At 41.8% G+C, this 19,139-nt stretch overlaps 1 protein-coding gene across 1 annotated transcript in view; it reads left to right on the forward strand.

Annotated features, from left to right (window-relative positions):
* The window catches only part of COLGALT2 (collagen beta(1-O)galactosyltransferase 2), a 148,132-nt gene that overhangs the window by 2,658 nt on the left and 126,335 nt on the right, over nucleotides 1-19,139 (forward strand). The window lies entirely within an intron of this gene.

Consider the following 19,139-nt stretch of genomic DNA (forward strand, 5'->3'; position numbering starts at 1 on the left):
GGCACTGGCCAGGGGAGATAGGCCACCAGATACATGGACAAGAGGCCTCTGGTCTCTTGAGGAAGACAGAGCCCAGGTCACTCTGGAGCAATTTCTGTCTTGTGTTGATAAAGGGAGCTGTCCACAGACAAGACATCCTTAAAGCCACGGTTGGGCATAAAGGGAAAAGGAAGGATAAAGCAGTAGCTGGAGCTGGCAGCCTAATGGTACCTGGTGGGAAAGGTGCAGAGGTGAGAAAGCAAACATGAGATATAGTGCAGCACTGTGCTATACACTGCTTTACTATATACCCTGTTATACGTGACGTTTGCCACGGAGAAGGGCATGTTATGTGGAAAGTAGGAACGTTGGTGCAGTCAGATTTTAAACCAGAAAGATTTTTTTAACCATTTCAATACCAAAAGAAAATTTTACAAATGTCAGTTCTTAGATGCTTTCTTCAAAAGAGATGCATTACAATATAGTCTTGGTCTTTCTGCATTGTTTCGTTTTAAAGAACATCACAATAGTTGCTATAGGAAATTAGTGAGGGGGGAAGTGAGTACCAGGCACAGGTTTTGCTACCTGATGTACAGACATTACCCCTTTTATCATATAGTAAACTTTTAAAAGATACTATCATCCTTATTTTACAAACGAAGAAATTGAGGCTTGGATCAGTTCAATAACTCAGTCACAGAATTAATAAATGGTTAAACTGAAATTTGAACACAGGTTTGTTTCTAAAGACCACCCCAGAAAGGATAAAGGGAACATGATACAGTATAAGCAAAATGTACATAAAGCTACAAATAAAGAGACTTGAGTTGTTTTGTCACTAGCTTGACATGTAGTTTTGGGCCAGTGGCTTGGGATCCATAGACCTCAGTTTTCTCATCAGTAAAATTAGGGAATAGGAACAAGTGATTTCAAAACTCCTTTCCAGCTCTTGAATTTCATAGATTTTGTGATATGATCAGAATCACTCAGCAATGATTGTACATCCGAGTTCCCTGGATGTTCCAGATTCTGTGGATGTTGGTGTTCTCTTTAGATGGGTAGTATTCTCAATTCTGCTTAGACCTTAGGGATCTCTTTTCCCTTACCCTTATTCATAGTCCATGTGACTGTACCTTTATGGTCTCTGTTGGAAAGTAAAGGAAGAAACCCAAGGCTTGGGTAAGGCCTTGGGCAGCCCCTACATTAACCAGCCACTAAAGACTCTTCTTTGAGTTCTGGCTTAGAAATCTTATATAATTTATTAGGTAATAATAATAAAATGCCAGTTTTTAAATAGTCCTTTACAGCTTTCAAAGTACTTTCATCAACTAGTTATCTCATTTGATCTTAACTACCATCCTATAAAGAAACAAGATTATCTCCATTTCATAGAAGATATTGTGTCTAAAGTAACTAACTTACTGAAGATTATATTTACTTGTTAATTTTACAAATATTTAACAATAAGAGCTCACAGTTCTTCTAAGCACTCTACATTCATTTTCTGGTTTCCTCTTCACAATAACCCTATCAGTTATGTCTTATTATTTATACCCTTTCACAGATGAGAAAACTGAGGCACAGAGAGGTTGTGCAAGTAATGACCTTCTTTTGTGAGAATCAGGCACTATGCCAGGTTCAGGCTGGAAAAGGTTGAATAAGATGTGGCTCCTCACAGATAAGTATGGCTTTTTAAAACTAGGCAGTGTAAGGTGATCTGAATGGCATTTATAGCATTTGGGAGAGTGACAAAAGACTTCTATATAAATCAGATTGGGGCAGTTGTGTGGTCATGAAAGTTTTTTTGAGGAGAGTTGGCACTTAGTTTGAACTCAGTTTTGAAGGACAAATAGGAATCCACAAAAACCTGGGAAGGAAGGAGGGTTCCAGAAAGAGGGAGAAGCATGGAAAATAAAAAGGTACTGGAACATTAACCAGAGCTTCCTATCAGGGGAGATAAAGTGAGTGGCAGGTCTAAGTTTTGCAAATCTCCAAACTCATTGCACTGTACCCTGGAGCTGCTGACTTGATGACTAGTGCTAGAGGAGTATTTGCTGGGAAGGTGATGGGTTATAACCCTCCAGGAGAGGCAGTACCTCAGTTTAGGATGCTGCAGTTTTGAGGGGCTTCTGCCAATGACTTACTCTAGTCTCTCAGTCCCAAGCTCTCCTCAACATTCCGAGAGGCCAAACTGGCTAGTCTCCACTCTGCAAGGCTAGCACATGCTGAGGTCAAAAATGGTCAGTGTCAAAAATGGCCAGAACTTCATAAAACAGAACCACGTTGGGTATAGAGACTGGGCTGCCAGCTTCCATTTCATCTTATTTTAGTAACTCTGTGCAGACTCTCTCTTCTCATTCATCTGCTTACTTCTAACGATGGCTGGAGGAGCATCTGATAAGACTTCTTTCCTGTATGAGTAATTGAGACCCTGGTTCAATGATCATATTCAGATTTCCCGGTGGTGTGATTTTTTTTTTCCCCTCACCTAAAGTTCTGGACCAGATCTGCACTGAGTGCCAACAAATTGACCTGAAAACTTTTTCAGAGGTTGAGTGCAGTTATCTCAGTATCAAGTTTATTTGGATTCAGTTGAATTAAGGAAAGTTTATATTTTAGAGATATTTTGTACTGGCAAAAAGGAAAACTTATCACATTTACCTATCTGATCTTAAAACCCCACCAAACTAATTGTTTTCCTTCAGATATCACAGTTCTGTGATAAGGAACTGAGATAATCCTTGTGTTGTAATTAAAACCAGCACTGGGTTAATGGGGATCACTGCTGTGCTGAGATGAAGGGGACAGGTTGGCATTGTAACATGCGGCAGTGCGCTTGAGTGGGTTCTCTTTAATTCAGCGGAGCCATGAATAGTGGCCTTAGCAGTAGAGGGAAGGCTGACCTCATCCCCCTTCCCAAGCCTATGATTAAGGGGGGCAGTGGCAAGTAACATGATGATGGAAAATGGAGCAGGGCACAAGCAAAAACATTTGACCCAGAAGATACATTAAGTTTGTCTTTTGGAGAGCCTGCTGCTCTGTGTGGGAAGACAGTTGGGATTCATGGAGTCTGTGCAGTCACAAGGCAGTAACTATCGTGTAATTACAGAACAATTTGGGCATTTCATTTGGTAGAGTTTTGAAAAGTAATATGTATGCTAAATTGAAAACCGTCATATGGCTTTTAAATAAAGAGATGTTTCTGTTGACATAAACATTAACAATGATGAACTTCTACTTGTTCTGGGGTACGGACCCTGACATTTTGCACACAACTTTGTGGGGTGTTTGGGGATTAGCTTGGATTTATCTCTACGTTTTAATGCCCAACCAGTAGCATTTTGGTGAATGTTTAACTTGATACACTAATATGAGTGTGTTTACAAAATGTTCCAAGCTACTAGTAATGCTAGTTTTCATCAGTGGTGAGAATGATGTCACATTTTATCCCTACAATCTTGACATTAAGTGTTTATGTTTTCCCTCTAGTTGCAGCTCATGGCTGAAAATGTATATGGTACTTTGATCTGCTTCTCTCCATTAGTTTATTTCTCTCACCTTACCCCCTCCTTCTCCTTCTTTTTCCCAGCCTGGCAGTTTATTATGGAGGGCAGAGTATGCAGCTTACAGTCAGATAGACTAGGGCTCAAATCTCCTGTGTAATCATGGGCACATCATGAAGCTCTAAGCTGAGCTGCCTCATCTGGAGATGACTAATAATAACACCTACCTCAAAGAGTTGTTATAACAAGCAGATGAGATAAAGTATTACAGTGTCTTTTACACACATGCTACTAAATAGATAATAGTTGCTATTTCCTATACATCTTTTCCTTTTTGTCTCATCTCCATTACCTTTCTCTTCGCAAATGAAACTTTTAAAAAAGAAAATATGTTCAAAAGAAGCTCTGTTTATTTTCTTCCTTCCAACAAAAAGTTGTCAGCATAATGGAAACTAACATTCATGGAGGGGCTGTTCTAAACACTTCGGTGTGATAACTGATTTACTCCTGACGGCAACCCTAGGTGAGAAGTGTCATTATGCTCTTCACTTTACACAGGAGGAAACTGAGGCACAGAGAATTTACATAACTTGTCTGAGGTCACAAGCCTAGTGCACGGTGGAGCCAGGATGTGACTCGGGCAGCTAACGTCGCAGACTGAGTACAGATGCTCTGTTTAAGATCAAGAAAAGACCAATTAGTTCTAGTTTTTGCTTCTGTCAGTTGACCCACCTTAGGAAGATAAGAGTGCCAGTGTTTTCTTTCAAAGAAGAATGGCTCCTTCTGCTTGAATGACACAAGGGACTCAGTGGCTCCCTTCCACTGTCTTGATGATTTTGTCATTTAGGCCCTTTCTAGTTACTAAACTCTGTTCTGTGTTGGTAGATTTCACAGGAACAGAACGAGACTAAATATGTGGGTTGTACTTAAATATGCAGGTCACTTGTTTTGATCACAGCTATATAGCAACAGAAAGAAATTTATCTCGTATTGTTAGTGCCAAACGAATAAGGCCGCATTATTCATATGCATGGTGGCTGCAGCATTTTGGTAAGACAGAGGGTCAGTTTTTCAGCCTTTTTAATTAGTGGTCTTGGATTTGGTTGACACGTAAACTCAACTTTCTTCCAAATAGTCGGAGCCAACTATCAATCCTCCCTCCACTGTACAATTTTAAAACACAATTGGACCTCAGAATTATATATTTCCTTTGGGTAAAAACTGAAGTCACCTATCTTCTTGCTCTAGTTTAGACAAATCACTTGCGAGTTAGAATGGATGCCTAAATTGTCCTGGATCTGTTTTATTAATTGACTTCCATAGGTGGGGAAACCAAAGCACAGGGCAGTTAAGGGATGTTCCCACAGTGTATTACATAATAAATAAGTGTCGGAGTGAGATAACAGATTTCTAGATTTTAAACCCTATATGGCTGTTTTAATGTTGAGTATTTTATAAGGAATATAGCTCATGACTAAAGGAGCATACCAGTTATTCTAAGCAGGGTTTGGCTTTACGTACTTGTCTTCAACTCCTTTCTCCAGGTGATTCTATAGCTGGTGCGTGGTGCACGCTTATGACTCCAAGTATGTAAGCGTGCTTCCCACGGCCTTCTCCCTTGACTGTCTCGGTGGTCATAGGAATGAACAATGAAAGCTTTGTAACCTGAAAGGCTGTTGGTTGTGCCTCGTTCCTTTTTCCAACACTTAAATGTCCTCATGGGTCCTATCACGGTGTGGCACTGTCTTCAAGTCTAAGGCATACTATAGTAGGACCATTATAAGGCTCATTTCTGCACATTTCTTCAAATAACATAACAATATACGTTCGAGTTAAAGTTTGAGAGAAAATGATTAGCCTGTAGTTTGGTTCTTAGTTCTATTCCCCAGTTACCATATTATGAAGAGGTTTCACTATATGTGTTTAAATCATAGCTATTATTCATCAGGAATTACAAAGTGTGTGTATTGTATACGTTTTGACGTTTTTATTCTCAAAGGAGTGATCTGTTCATTTTATTGCATTTACATCGTTAGCATATCAAAAATTGCCACTAAAAGAAGTTAAATCCGTTAGCGTCCTTGTAGGTTGATAGTAATTTAATTATTTTAGGCATTTTCTTTCCTGACGTTTTCTTTTTAAAATTGAAAAAATAATACTCTCCCATAATAAAACTCCAAAAAGTGTGAATGGGAATACAAAAAAAAGTTAATCTCCCTTCCACTCCATACCACCTGCCAGGGGCAACCATTGTTAACAGTTTCTTGTGTATCATCTAGAAACTTTCTGTGCATATACATATATCCTTTTAAGTGTTAACCCAAATATTGGTTGGCCAAAAAGTACATTTGATTAATGAATATGTTGTTCAATAAAGTTCTTGGTGAAAACGAGTCTTTCATTTTTACTTAAAACAGAACAAACTTTTTGGCCAACCTAATAGAAGTGTTTGATATCTCCTATTCTGCACAAATGTGATGTTTTTAAGTCAATCTCTCTATCCCAGATTTTTAAAACTCTGCCATCCCACCTGTACTTATGTCCTGGCTGGCACAGTGAAAGCCAGCTTCACGCAACACCTGTTCTAGGTAGTTACTCTGAACCCTCCCTGATGATACCCATCTTGCTCTCTTGTTCTTGTGTCTCTGGCCCCCAGAAATGTGGCCCTTAGCCCATTAAAAAAAAACTTTTTTAAGAAGCATAACACACATCCAAAAAGTGCATCTATCATAAATGTATAACTAGATAACTTTTTACAAACTGAACATGCCAGAGTGAGCAGCACCTGCCCCACCAGGCCTGCATCTGTCCACAGCAACAAATGGTTAGCCTAGGAGCTGCTGTCCCCCGGACTTCGTCCCATCAAGCCCACCCTCTGTGCACTTGTGATTGGTCCCTGCTGTCTGGCCCCTGTAGGCATTTGGGTGGTGACCTTTGCTCCCTGCTCAGGCTCCTCAGGAGCCTTAAGACTCAAGTAGTAACTGCTTTCTAGAACCAGCAGGCTTGGCGAGCTGCCAGTGAGTGACCTAGTAGTAAAGTGATCAGGATTGTATTACTTTTCCCTCGGCTCTCCATCCCTGTGGTTGGAAAGCTATGCGTTAATGTTCATAAAGGTAAAAACCATCTCGTTATAGGTAGTAATTGAAAAGCCATGCAGAATATAAATAGAGTGGCTGTAATTAATTCACTGGAACTTGCTGCTGTCCAGAGCCATGAAAACACAGCATTTGTGGTTGGTGACATTAGCGAAGTCTCTTGTATGAATTAAACCTTAGATTTGGCTGCAGGGCATTTCTTTTCCTCTCTAGGAGCACTGGACAGAAATCATTTCGGACTTAGACTTCCCGTAATAGCCTCATGACATCCTACCAAGGCTGAATTTATGATATCATAACACACTTCATTTAATCGAGGCAGTCATTGTTATTATTTAGTTGTTTGTCAAGTTCAGCAAGCTGAAACCTGTCCCTGACTTAATTGGTTTAGCTGATGAGATCGTGTTCCTCTGCAAACATAGTGCAAAGTAATCCTCTTCGCCCCAGAATTTTTTTTTTTTTTTTTTGCGGTACACGGGCCTCTCACTGTTGTGGCCTCTCCCGTTGCGGAGCACAGGCTCCGGACGCACAGGCTCAGCGGCCATGGCTCACGGGCCCAGCCGCTCCGCGGCATGTGGGATCCTCCCGGACCGGGGCATGAACCCGTGTCCCCTGCATTGGCAGGCGGACTCTCAACCACTGCGCCACCAGGGAAGCCCCCGCCCAAGAATTTTTGATTAATGTTTCAACACCCCTTAGAAGACGTGCATTTCAAAAACATAAATGATAACTTAAGTGATGATCCTAGACTACACACCCCTAAGAAGATGGCAGAAGGCTGTGTGTGGAACCAGGCCACTCTGATGAAGCAGCCTCATGAGTACTTGATTTAAGTGATAAATTGCCTACATTGGAAGAATTCTTTACCTCCTAGGTTTGATCACTTCAAAGTCTATTGAGGCACATGTCAGGCTGGAGAGAGGAAGTTCCTCAAATGGAGCTTTCCCCATCCACCACCCTCCCGGCAAAATTCATGTGTTGAAATTCCAACCCCTAAAGATGATGATATTAGGAGGTGGGGGGTCTTTGGGAGGTGCTTAAGTCATGGGAGTGGAGCTCTCATGAATGTGATTAGTGTTCTTATAAAAGAAGCTCCAGAGATATCCCTCACCCCTTCCACCATGTGAGGACACAGCAGGAAGTCTACAACCCAGAAGAGGCTCTTCACCAGAACCTGACCATGCTGCCATCCTCATCTTGGACTTCTAGCTTCCAGAACTGTAAGAAATAAATTTCTGTTGTTGATAAGCTACCCAGCCTGTAGTATTTTGTTACAGCAGCCCAAATAGACTAAGATAGCTGTCAAGCCCAAGGAAACCATGAAGGTGGCCCAAAGTGCCTACATTTTAGGCAGTAAAGAAGTAGAACTCTTACTTTCCATCCCCTTTCCTTCCTGAGACTGACTGTATACATTTTGGAGGTGGGGAGGGCAGCGGGCCACGTCAAGCTTTCCTGTTCTCACAGGGCGAGAGATGATTCTGAGAAAGGGGAATACATGGATGTATGTTGATAGACATTCTCCCTAAAAGTCACATTAAGTGAGAAATTGCCACTTTTCAGGACCTTGGGAAAGGCAGGATTTTCTGGAGACTAACAGTGGAACTTAAATTCCTGGGCTGTCCATGAGACATATGGTCATGGGCATTTGGGGCTATGGCATTTCTAACACAGAGTCCCTTGCTGGACTGCTGGACTGCTTTTTAGTTTCTTGGATTCCAGCCAGCCCCATAATCTGTCCAAGCTCCACACACCACAGTGATTGTGGCTGAGAACCGCCAAGATACTGGAAGGTTGCTGCCAGGTGGAATCAGGATTTTTCATGTCATCACTGCAACATTGAACAGTAAGCTTATATGAAGCTCCTACATTGCTGCATTCCCTCTGCTAGAAGCAGGTGGGGTGGGAGTGCATTCAGACAGTCAGACGGTGTCTTATGTTTCAGATGGATTTTGTGGAGTTGGCCTTTAAGGCTCAGCATGCTAAAATGTTTTAGAAAATTACAAATCTCCTTTATGCCTTTCCTCAATCTTGTTAGACTTTAAGATTTACTGGACACATTGATTTCTATCCTAGAAAATTCTCTTTAGCAAGATAAACTATGAATTTCTAAAGCAGCAGACTAAAAAAAATTATATGCCTCCTTTTATTTATTTGACCATCATGGATTGTCTAGGTGGATAAATTCAGGTAATCATGTTGAAATTAGTAGTTGAGGTGGCCTCAGAGCAACTCAACCCCATTGGTCGAGTTCATTGGCCATGAGTGGACGTGGCCCTCATCACTCTTCTGCTGACCTTTTGCTATAAGGCTGCTGGGCTTCTACTAGTGGTTCCTAAATACTGGTTCATGGGCCAGCTGTATCACAACACCTAGGACATTTGTTAGTTACATAGATTTCTGTGCCCCGTTTCAGCCACATTCAATCAGATGGCCTGTGGAAGGGGCCTGGGAATCTGTGTCTTAAACACGTGCACAAGTCATTTGTATACACTTCTGGGTCTGGGAACTGCAGGAGATGAGCTCCCAGAAGCCCCCATGAAAACTAGGGGGCCCTCATGGAAGGACTGAAAGCTGTATATGTGTCTGAAGTACAGGCCGTGGTGATTTGGCACACACTGGAATCTTCTAAACCCCAGGTTCCAGATGCGTAAGCAATCGGGAAGGCCAAGGGGTTTCTTATTAAGAGAAGTAGTAATGTACAGGATTACAAAGAAGAGGCTCTGCCAGACAGACAGCATCTGTGTTTTTTATTGAGTCAAGCACATGTGTTTTCCCGCCTTCCAATAGCGGCTATTTAAAAAAAATAATATATATATTTTTTAAGGCCGTGCTCCAGATTACCCATTGTAGGAAGTGCCTTGCACTGGGGCTCAGTATGTGACACTCCCTCAAACCCTTTTCTTTGCTCAGGTATCTCACATCATGAGCTCGTTAAGCATGTAGGTTTGTAGAAGGAAGGATAGCTATTGATGAACATCTCTTAATAGACTGGAGGGAAATCAAACCAGTGCATTTCCTCCAAATAAATAGTAGTCGTGTGAACCACTTCAGTCTCCATATCCCCTCATCTTGATTCTTTTGTTGCTGGTATTTAATTTTCTTACCTTTGATTTTCTCTCTGGCGTGCCTTTAAAAACTCCTCCCCTCATTTGGGAGAAGAATAAACAGTCTACTAAATGAGCTTAGTTGAAGTTCAGCCTTAACTACATGATATTACAAAGTCTCTAACCTAGTGTCTTCACCGGTTATGAATCCAAAATAGAACTTCTGGGAAATTTTCACTATTCGAGTCCGCTGTACAAAAGATTTTTCTGAGTTTGTCGCTGCTGCACGGAGGTATGTTCAGAGTTGATATAGTAGCATTATTATAAGCTTACCAACAGGCAGCCTTCTCTGGGGATGATCACAGCTCCATTGATAAATCTCATACAGTCCCACACCCTCGCTTTATTGTGTCCTTTAGGTGACCGGTCTATCACAGATTCCACTGTAAATGTCCTCAACTTTATGTGTCCCATTTTCTTTTTTTTTTTTTTTTTCTTTTTCTTTTTTTGCGGTAGGCGGGCCTCTCACTGTTGTGGCCTATCCCGTTGCGAAGCACAGGCTCTGGACGCGCAGGCGCAGCGGCCATGGCTCACGGGCCCAGCCGCTCCGCGGCATGTGGGATCTTCCCAGACCAGGGCACGAAGAACCTGTGTCCCCTGCATTGGCAGGCGGACTCTCAACCACTGCGCCACCAGGGAAGCCCCTCCCGTTTTCTTTTTAAGTCCTTTCCCTTCCCTGAAATGTGAGCTGCATTCTACTGCTAAATGCGTCCTGCCAGGGAGATAATGATCACCTGGGGAGGAAGATGAGGCCAGGTTCCCCGGCAGGGCGGGGGGGGCGGGGGTGTCTCCGGAACTGTTCCCTCCAGCCAAAACCAGCCGCCTCCATTTTCCCCCCAGTATGCAAATGCCCTCATTTTGTTATTTATGTTGTCTTGTGAAAGGACTGGGAGGCATTGTTCATTTGCTCGTGCTGTGTCACTTAGAACAAACCCCTTATTCCCTCTGGGCCTCAGTTTCCTCTCCATAACATCAGGGAGATGTGCCAGAGTTGTGGCTCTCAAATGTAGCTGCTTATGAGAATCATTGGATGAGGTTTAAAAAAGTACTGATGCCTGGGCCCCACCCCCAGACCACTTAGGTCTGAATCTGTGGGGTAGGACTAGGGCAAGTGACATATTTTGAAAACTTCCCAGGGGGTGATAATGCGGAAACAAACTTGAGAACCTGTGGATGAGACAGATGTTCTCTCGGGTCCCTTCCCCGTCTGACATCAGTACCCCCTTCACGGAGTGAGTGGATCTAAAGAATTGTCATGAATCATAACTCTGCACGATTGATGTTTCCTGGACCCTCAGCCCAATTTTAGATCTTTTTCGGAGATCTAAAACAAAATATCTAAGTTTTTTCGGAAGCTCATTTGTATATCACCCTGTTGTGTACTGTGCCCAGAGGTGTGCCCTAATAGTGTCGTCTCCTGTGGAAGGCCTGCGCCACATGACGACTGAACTGCCAAGGGGACCACGTGGCAGCAGGAGGGCTGGCCTTGAGGGCACAAACTGGAACTTCTCGGGAAAGGGCTGCGTGCACCAGGTGTAGAGCAGCTGTGGCCGAGGGCTTCCTTCCTGCGGTACACAGAGGCTGCCCCTTGGCTAAGGAGCTGCGGACATCAAGGCCTCTAAGCACATCCAGCCGGGCTGTGGCCTTTCAGGATTGCTCCCCAGTGTGTGTTTTGGTGTGTTGCCCAGCCTCACTTTCAGGCGTTCTGTTTCATACTGGTGTAGGGCCTCTAATCACCTCTGGGTATTGGATTTCTGATGTTACTTTTAATGGCTTTGGATTCTAGCTTCTTTTGTTTCTAAATTTGCATAAACAGTGCTGCCTTTGTCCTGTGGTCTTGACACAGCTTCAAAGCCTTGACTGGGCATCAAAGATGCACTGGATCCTCATTTCTTAGGCATCAGATTGCAGCAATGCCAGAAGGTGACTGAAGGTTACAGCCCCACTTCTGGGCCAGTTTTCTGTCTCCCAAAGATTAGATGCTGCCAAGTCCCCTTTGATAATGGTGCTGAATCTTAATAGCTTTTCCCAAAGCCTGGGCAAATACTAGTGAACTAAAGGGACACTGCTGGCATGTCTGAGGAGGGAAGGACAGTAACTCACTAATATTTACCGAACTCCCCTACCCCATGAGAGGCAGATTATTGAGCCCCACTGGGAAGCATGAAGTCCCAGACCCACTGGCCAGTCTTTGCTGATGTTGGCATGGTGACGGCCAAACTCTCATTTTCCCATGAGTCTTATCAAAATAAAGGCAGTATTTGAACTCTCAGTTATCCATGCATGGATTGTCTGTCTTTTGGATATACAGAGGCCAGCTTTTGATAATGGACCAGTTTGGTCCAACCATCCAGCACCCCCTTGAGCTCTCTCTCTCTCTCTCCTCTCCTCTCTCTCTCTCCCTCCCTCTCTCTCTCTCTCTCTGTGCCGCCCAATAGTCCTGTGTTTAGACAATGGAGAGTGATTTTTATCTCAGTAACATTCCACATAAGGCATTCCAGTATGAGTTTTATCTGGTTTCTTAGCTGTTGGCTCTTCTGCATCATCTATGCCATGCCCCACCATATTTTCGGATTTTCTTGAATTCTCTACCTTGCCTTGGTCTCCTTAGCTATACCATGAGTACTGCATAGGCTGATCTTTAAAGATTTTTCTAGCCATAGCATGCCGTGAATTTGCAGTTCCACCACCGATATCATGAAAAATAAAACAGCTTACTCTGTTGCCACATTATTTAAAATGCCACTTGGGCCTTTGTTTCTTTATTTGTACTTAGATATAACTTTTCAGTAGTTTTGCCTTATCCTTGTCTCATATCCTTGGTGAATTGACTGATGGTTCATATTTATATCAAATTATAAAAATTAAAAAATCTTTTTGCCCTTTGGGATGGTTAATTTTATGTGTCAGTTGGGCTGAGCATGGTGCCTGGATATGTGGTCAAGCATTATTCTGGGTGTTTCTCTGAGGGTTTCTGAGATTTATATTTAAATCAGTGGACTTTGAGTAAAGCTTTCCATAATGTGGGTGGGCCTCGTTTAATCAGTTGAAGGCCTGAATAAAACAAAGGACTGACCTCCTCGAGCGACAAGAAAATGTGTCATCGCACTGCCTTTGGACTTGAATTGCAACATTAGCTCTTCTCTGAGTCTCCAGCCTTCTGGGCTACCCTTACAAACTCTGAACTTGCCAACCTCCATAAATGCACAAACTAATTCCTTAAGATCATTCCACCTCTCTCTCAATAGATAGATATGAAGTAGATATATTGAGGTATATATTTTATATATATATATATATACATTCTCTCTCTCTCTCTCTCTGGCTCTCTAGCTATCTGTTCTATTGGTTCTGTTTCTCCAGAGAACCTTGACTAATATAACCTCTAACCTGAAAGAAAATACCATCTCTTTCATGAACAACAACAGCCAAAAGAAGGGCTGTGCTGAGAAGAAAAAGAACACAGAGAATTATGTCAGAGGAGATAGTTCCAGATCTGAAAGCTGGGAAAACCATTGCTGTGGGCACCAGGGATGGAATAGTTGTGGCATGAGTGCATATATTGACTTTTCTCATGCGTGCAAAATAAGTAAGTGCAGGTCTTCCCTAGAAGGTCCCCCTTTTTTTTGAAGAGGCAGAAATAGGAGTTGGACATTTGCCATTGTGATGGGAAACAACATATGTGTTTGTTCTTTGCAAAAGCTGCTGGCCAGGTGCAGACCTGTGTATTTTGCTCAGTCTACCGTGTGAGGGAATTAGCTTGCATGTGCACTTTGGGGTTAGGAGAACCTGGCAATAGAAGTCACGTTTCAGCAGGCTAATGGGCTATTGCACTGAACTGATAGCTCCTCCCCAGGGAGAGAGGCTTTACTTCACAGCGGTGTCATTTACCGTAGAGATGCTGAAGATTGGTCCGCACTGACACCTTCAGAGTCCAGGAGCATGAGTGCCTGTGAAAGGTCCTTGTAACATGGAGCTGGTTGGGGCCGTGTCCTTCTTTGCTGAGGCTTTAATGTAGGAGCAGAAGAAAAAGCTGAGTTTTTGTATATAGGCTCTAGAAAGATAAAATCAGGAGGGCAACAATTTTCTTTCCAAAGAGAGTTCTCATTGGTGTCTCCGACTTATATTCCTGGGGTTCAGCCTCTAAAATCAAATTCTTCCTTTTTTGAGCTCGGTAAAAAAGCAGTCCTGCTGGATCAGAATTATCCTGAGAAAGCACTGCTCTTTGGCTGCCTCTCTCAGCTCGCTCTGATCTTGGCTACTCAGCTGATACTCTCAAGCTGCAAGCTAGCTGCCTGCTTTCCCAACAATCTAGCGCCAGCTGTTTTGAGTTTCTGAAGTAAGATTTTTCTAGGATGCTTTCATTACCCCGGGGTTCAGGCATGGTAGCATAAAATGTGCTAATGAGCTTTTCCTCTGATATAACAGTAAATGTGATTTAAGGCACAGAAGGTCAATTTCTGCCCTGTAGTGAAGTGGATTTTGAAGTTTTCCTCTCTTCTGTGTAACAAGGTATCTGAGATTTGGTGTTGCTTCCCCTAATCTGTGTATCATCTGTCAAGTTTTAGATAATAAATTGCACTGACATTCTGTAGCTTCGAGCTAGAAAGCAAAGAGTTTCTCTAAAAGGAGCACTTCATCTTTTTTGATGTCAAAGGAGAAGCAGATAAATAAACCACAGTCTGTGTTTCACCTTCTGAAATCATTTCTCCGTAGTAGATTTTTGGGGTTCTAGTTAAATCTAGTTAGCTAGAATCTAGTTTGAGATTCCAGTTAAATCTCACTACTTTTACTCCTATTCTTACTAACATCATAGATTTGTCTCCATTTTCTCTTTTCCAATCCTTTCTTTTTCAGTTTTTCAAAGCAGCATTTTTCTAGGTAGGTCTTAGTTAGTTTACTGATGGATTGATCTGTTTATTTAAATATAGAATTAGCAGTACTAGAAATGCAAGTGTCTTATCTGAAATAATTAGGAGAAGCTATTCTTCGCATCACCTTGTAAAAAATGATTATGAATTTGAAAAATCCAGACAGATAATTCTTGTTTTCAGCAACTTAAAAAAAACTGTGTTTGCCTTCCTTGGCCTTTGATCCCTAAGAAGACCAAGGTTACCACATGGCTATGGTCTGTAGTTAATTTCACCCTCGGTGGTAAAATAATACACTGTGGTTTCCAGACCCCTGAACAATCAACTGGTAACAAGTGAGGTCATTTTTGGTTGAAGGATTGCATATGTCATTGTCTCAAAAGACACATGGGCTGCAGATCCTGTCTGGGGACCTGCTTCCAAATACTTGTGTGAACGCCTCCCAGCTCAGTTTGCACTTGGCCTTAATCTTACTTTTACACTTCAAAGAGCTTGAGTGCTGCATATCCCCAACTAAGTAGATAGTAAAACAAAACCAGCAACCTATTGTTAAATGAAAAATGAAAGGGACAACAGTAGTCATTTTATGATTCTTTTCATCTAATTCTGTCACTAAGAAGAAATTCATACATTTTTTCAGGCTGCATAGAAAAGTAGACAGCTTTTTTTTTTTTTTTTTTTTTTGTTGCCCGGGCCTCTCCTTTTTGTGGCCTCTCCCGTTGCCGAGCACAGCCTCCGGACGCACAGGCTCAGCAGCCATGGCTCACGGGCCCAGCCGCTCCGCGGCATGTGAGATCTTCCCAGACCGGGGCACGAACCCGTGTCCCCTGCATCGGCAGGCGGACTCTCAACCACTGCGCCACCAGGGAAGCCCAAGTAGACAGCTTTGATTATTTCTTTTAAAGTGTTTTAAATATTGAAGTAATATGTAAAAATATAAGGTGTATGGGTATTTTCTTGCCTTACCTTAAAGGCCTGCTTTTTTAATAGTGAACTAACTGTAACCAGTGGTATGGTAACCAACCTCCATGGTGGCCCCCAAGGGTCCTTGCCTTCTGGTACTCACTCTCCCAGTCTCCTCCCACGCTGACTCACATGGCCAGTGGCATGGGTGGAAGTGAGAGTGCATGACTTTCGAGGTCAAATCATAAAAGGCATTGCAGTTTCTGCCCCAGTCTCGTGGATTGCTTGTCCTGAGGGATGTCCCCCATGCCATGAGGACATCAAAACAATCCCAAGGAGAGGTCCATGTGGGAAGGAACTAAGGCCAGCAACCAACAGCCAGCATCACCTTGCTGCCATATGAGGAATCCACCTAGGAAGTCAGTCTTCCAGCCTAGTGCGGCTTTCAGGTGACATCTATGTACAAGCTCATGAGAAACTTCAAGCGCAAATGTCCTAAACACCTGACCTACACATCTACGAACATAAGCGATGTCATTGTGTGAGATGCTGGGTGTACAGATATAGGCTCTGCATCCATGGAGCTTCTGTTTTACTGGGGGAGAGCAGTGACAGACAAAAAATAAACAAACCAGATGATTTTAAAAGATGCGTTAAGGAGAAAGTAAAACAGGATAATGGGGTATAGATGAAGTGCTTGGATAGAAGAGTGCTTCATATAAAAGGTTGTCAGAGAAGGGCTTTTTGAGAAGGTGATACTTGAGGCAAGCCCTGAATGATGAGAAGGAGCCCCCTTGGCAACAGAGGGTAAGACGGGAGAAGAGCAGGGGAACCAGGCAGATTCCTAAATCAGAGAAAGATTACACTTGTTGGAAGGAAAGAAGAAGGCTGGTGTGGCTGATCTGTCTTGGACTTAGGTCAGATTTGCCCTCTAAATTGCATACCATTCTTCTTTGGGCTTCTTTTGGGGAAAATATGGTCAGTTTTCAATATCATCAATAATAGTATAAAGTTTTTATTTTAATTCTTCTCAACCTGTGTAACTTATACAATTATAAATTAGTGGAAATAAATGTGCTGTAAACCTTTGAGTATTACGTCAGCAAATTCTCTACTTTTTCCCTGCATCCTGATTACACGGTGGAATGTTCTCAAAAGACTTTTTTTCTTTTTTTCTGTATGTCACCAATGGCAATGCCATTACTAATAGGATTCCGGGGGCAGTAGTCATAAAAAAATTAAAGTGCTTTGTTTTAAAATGACAAAATAAAACTAAACACAACATATAACCCCAGCAATAAATGAAGACATTCTACACAGCCATCCAAAGAGTCTAAAAAAACAAGTGAATGCTGGACATCGCCAGTTCTGCATGTAACTGTTTCTTAAACCACAGATTAGGAGTGTTGAAAGAATGCACTAAGCTTAGGGCATGCATCACTGAGTGTTAGTTGCATACTATTTGCTGTACTTGGTTTTCTTGAGGCATGAAGCACAATTTTGCAAAAACACAGATCGGTGTTTTAGATCCTGCTCTGTATCTTTCCGTGGAAATCATCTGAACACAGTCCACTTTTGATGTCCTTGGTCCCTCTGTTAACATCACAGCATATCTCATCTTGATTATAAAGAACATTTCTCAGGTCAGCTCTAGGCTAAACAGAGCAATTTGTTTTGGGTTTGCTTCAGTCTGTGCTTAATTTCTGAGTTACAACTGTGGAATATTAAACCCCTTAAAAATTCTTCTATCCGTTTCAAATGTTTGAGGCTTTGATTTCTTTATCTCCTAAAACAGGAATGAGACCACCAAACATAAAGAATGTGAATTAAAAACAATCTGCTTTTGTTGAATATTTATTCTCTTTTTATTCTTCTACTTTGTCAATTAATGTAACCGAGAGCTATGTCAGGCTCAAGTGCAGACAAAGGCTACTGATTACTGATTTAAAAAGAAAAACTCTGCAAATCAATATTCGAGTTATGTTTTCTGCATAAAGCCATTAGTTCTGTGCTGGAGAAAAGTCTCAATGGGTAATTATTTCAGACCAGTGAGCTCATAGCTGTCTGCTTGGCAAAGCTCAGCTCTGGTTTCTTCATGAAAAATAAGATAACTGCCAGGATTTTTCTGTCTCGTACCTGAGTCCTCACAAGTGCTGCCTGTCACACCTTAAGATTTAGCTTCTTAAGTCGATGACATTTCCTCTGCCTCTCATACAGTGTAACCACAAAGTGAGTTGATACTGAGAAGCCAAAAATCAGAGCAGAGAGCAATGATTTAATTATTTCAGAAGCGAGAGGCACATTTATGGGGAGTGTGAGAAAGGACTTGAGCCGTTCAAATTCAAATGTTCAAATTTAAGACGTTTCAAAATCTAATCCCTAATAAAGTAATAATTATAATCTGGTTTACTTTAAGCAGATATATGGTTCCACAGAGATCTCTTCTGTTTTTTGAAAGCTTCCCTATCTCCCCTACATTTGACATTCTTACTGCTTGCCTCTGGCAGAAAATATTTCTTCCTTCTCAGTTTATTCTGGTCCCTGCTGTCTGGAGCATCTTCCAGCATAATAATTTATGACTTTGAAAGATCACGTATTTGGTTTCATAGGGGCCTCTGTGTCAAATTTGGCTTTAAAATATCTTAAGCTTTTTCACTTAGGTAATTTATGCAGTAATTCTATGTATATTTTATTAAATATCTAGACTTTGAAGGTAAAGTGAAGAATGTGTGTAGTCTGAAAAAGGGTTATACTGTTCCTTGATTTTATTAGCAATGAGAAGTTTCCTATGAATGAAACCATTGTTAAGATTTGTTTTCCATTTTGTTTACTTTGCTTCTGAAGATGTCTTGAAACCTTGATTTCTGGGACTGGAATTCTTTATATGCTTCCTAGGAAAGGAAATATAACATGCCATTTAGAATAATGAATACCAGAAAAGCAACATCCTTCTTGCCCCTATAATACTGTAGTGGAACAAATCACCCATCCCCCCAGCTCAAACATAATGAGATGGGAAGAAGAGGTGTTCCTTTTGTACAAGTTAAATCTCTCAGATACAATTTTTAAAAGTAGTTTTATTGTTCTCAAATACATATGGTAATTAGGGTAATTCTATTGCTATCCTTAGAGAAATCGTTAAATTAATATATGGCACTTGTCTGCTTAATATCTTTATTGATGGTATATGAATTAGTTTTCTAAATAGTTTATTATCTTATATAGTACTCTGCAATATAGTACCCTTCACTTAATCGTGAGAGCTAATATGAATTGGATACTTATGGTGTACTAAGCATTATGATAACACTTTCCATGAGTTAACTCATTCAGAGCTCACAACAACCCCATGAAACACCTATTATTAGCCGTAGCCTCATCTGACAAAGGGGAAACTGAATTGAGACAAACTAAGATTTTTCCAGAGCCATAGACTTAGTGGCAGAGAGTGACCTGACCCAGGCCAGAGGCAGATTGACTTGGAAGTTAAGCAAGCTTAAGCTTCAGTCCCCCTGCTGGGGTCCCATTGCAATGTATTCCCATCTGTTTTGGTAAAACATGCAAAGGGAAAATATTTCATCAGCAATGGGCTAAGACCACGTAGCCAACTTGCCCTCCATCCCTCTTCCCCTTATTTCGGGTGGTGATAGAGTGGCAATGGTTGTATCTGGGATCTGGTTAAGA

The sequence above is a fragment of the Aethalodelphis obliquidens genome, unplaced genomic scaffold (genome assembly GCF_003676395.1).
Source record: "Aethalodelphis obliquidens isolate GAN/ISIS:26980383/991018 unplaced genomic scaffold, ASM367639v1 scaffold48, whole genome shotgun sequence".
Classification (NCBI taxonomy): domain Eukaryota; kingdom Metazoa; phylum Chordata; class Mammalia; order Artiodactyla; family Delphinidae; genus Aethalodelphis; species Aethalodelphis obliquidens.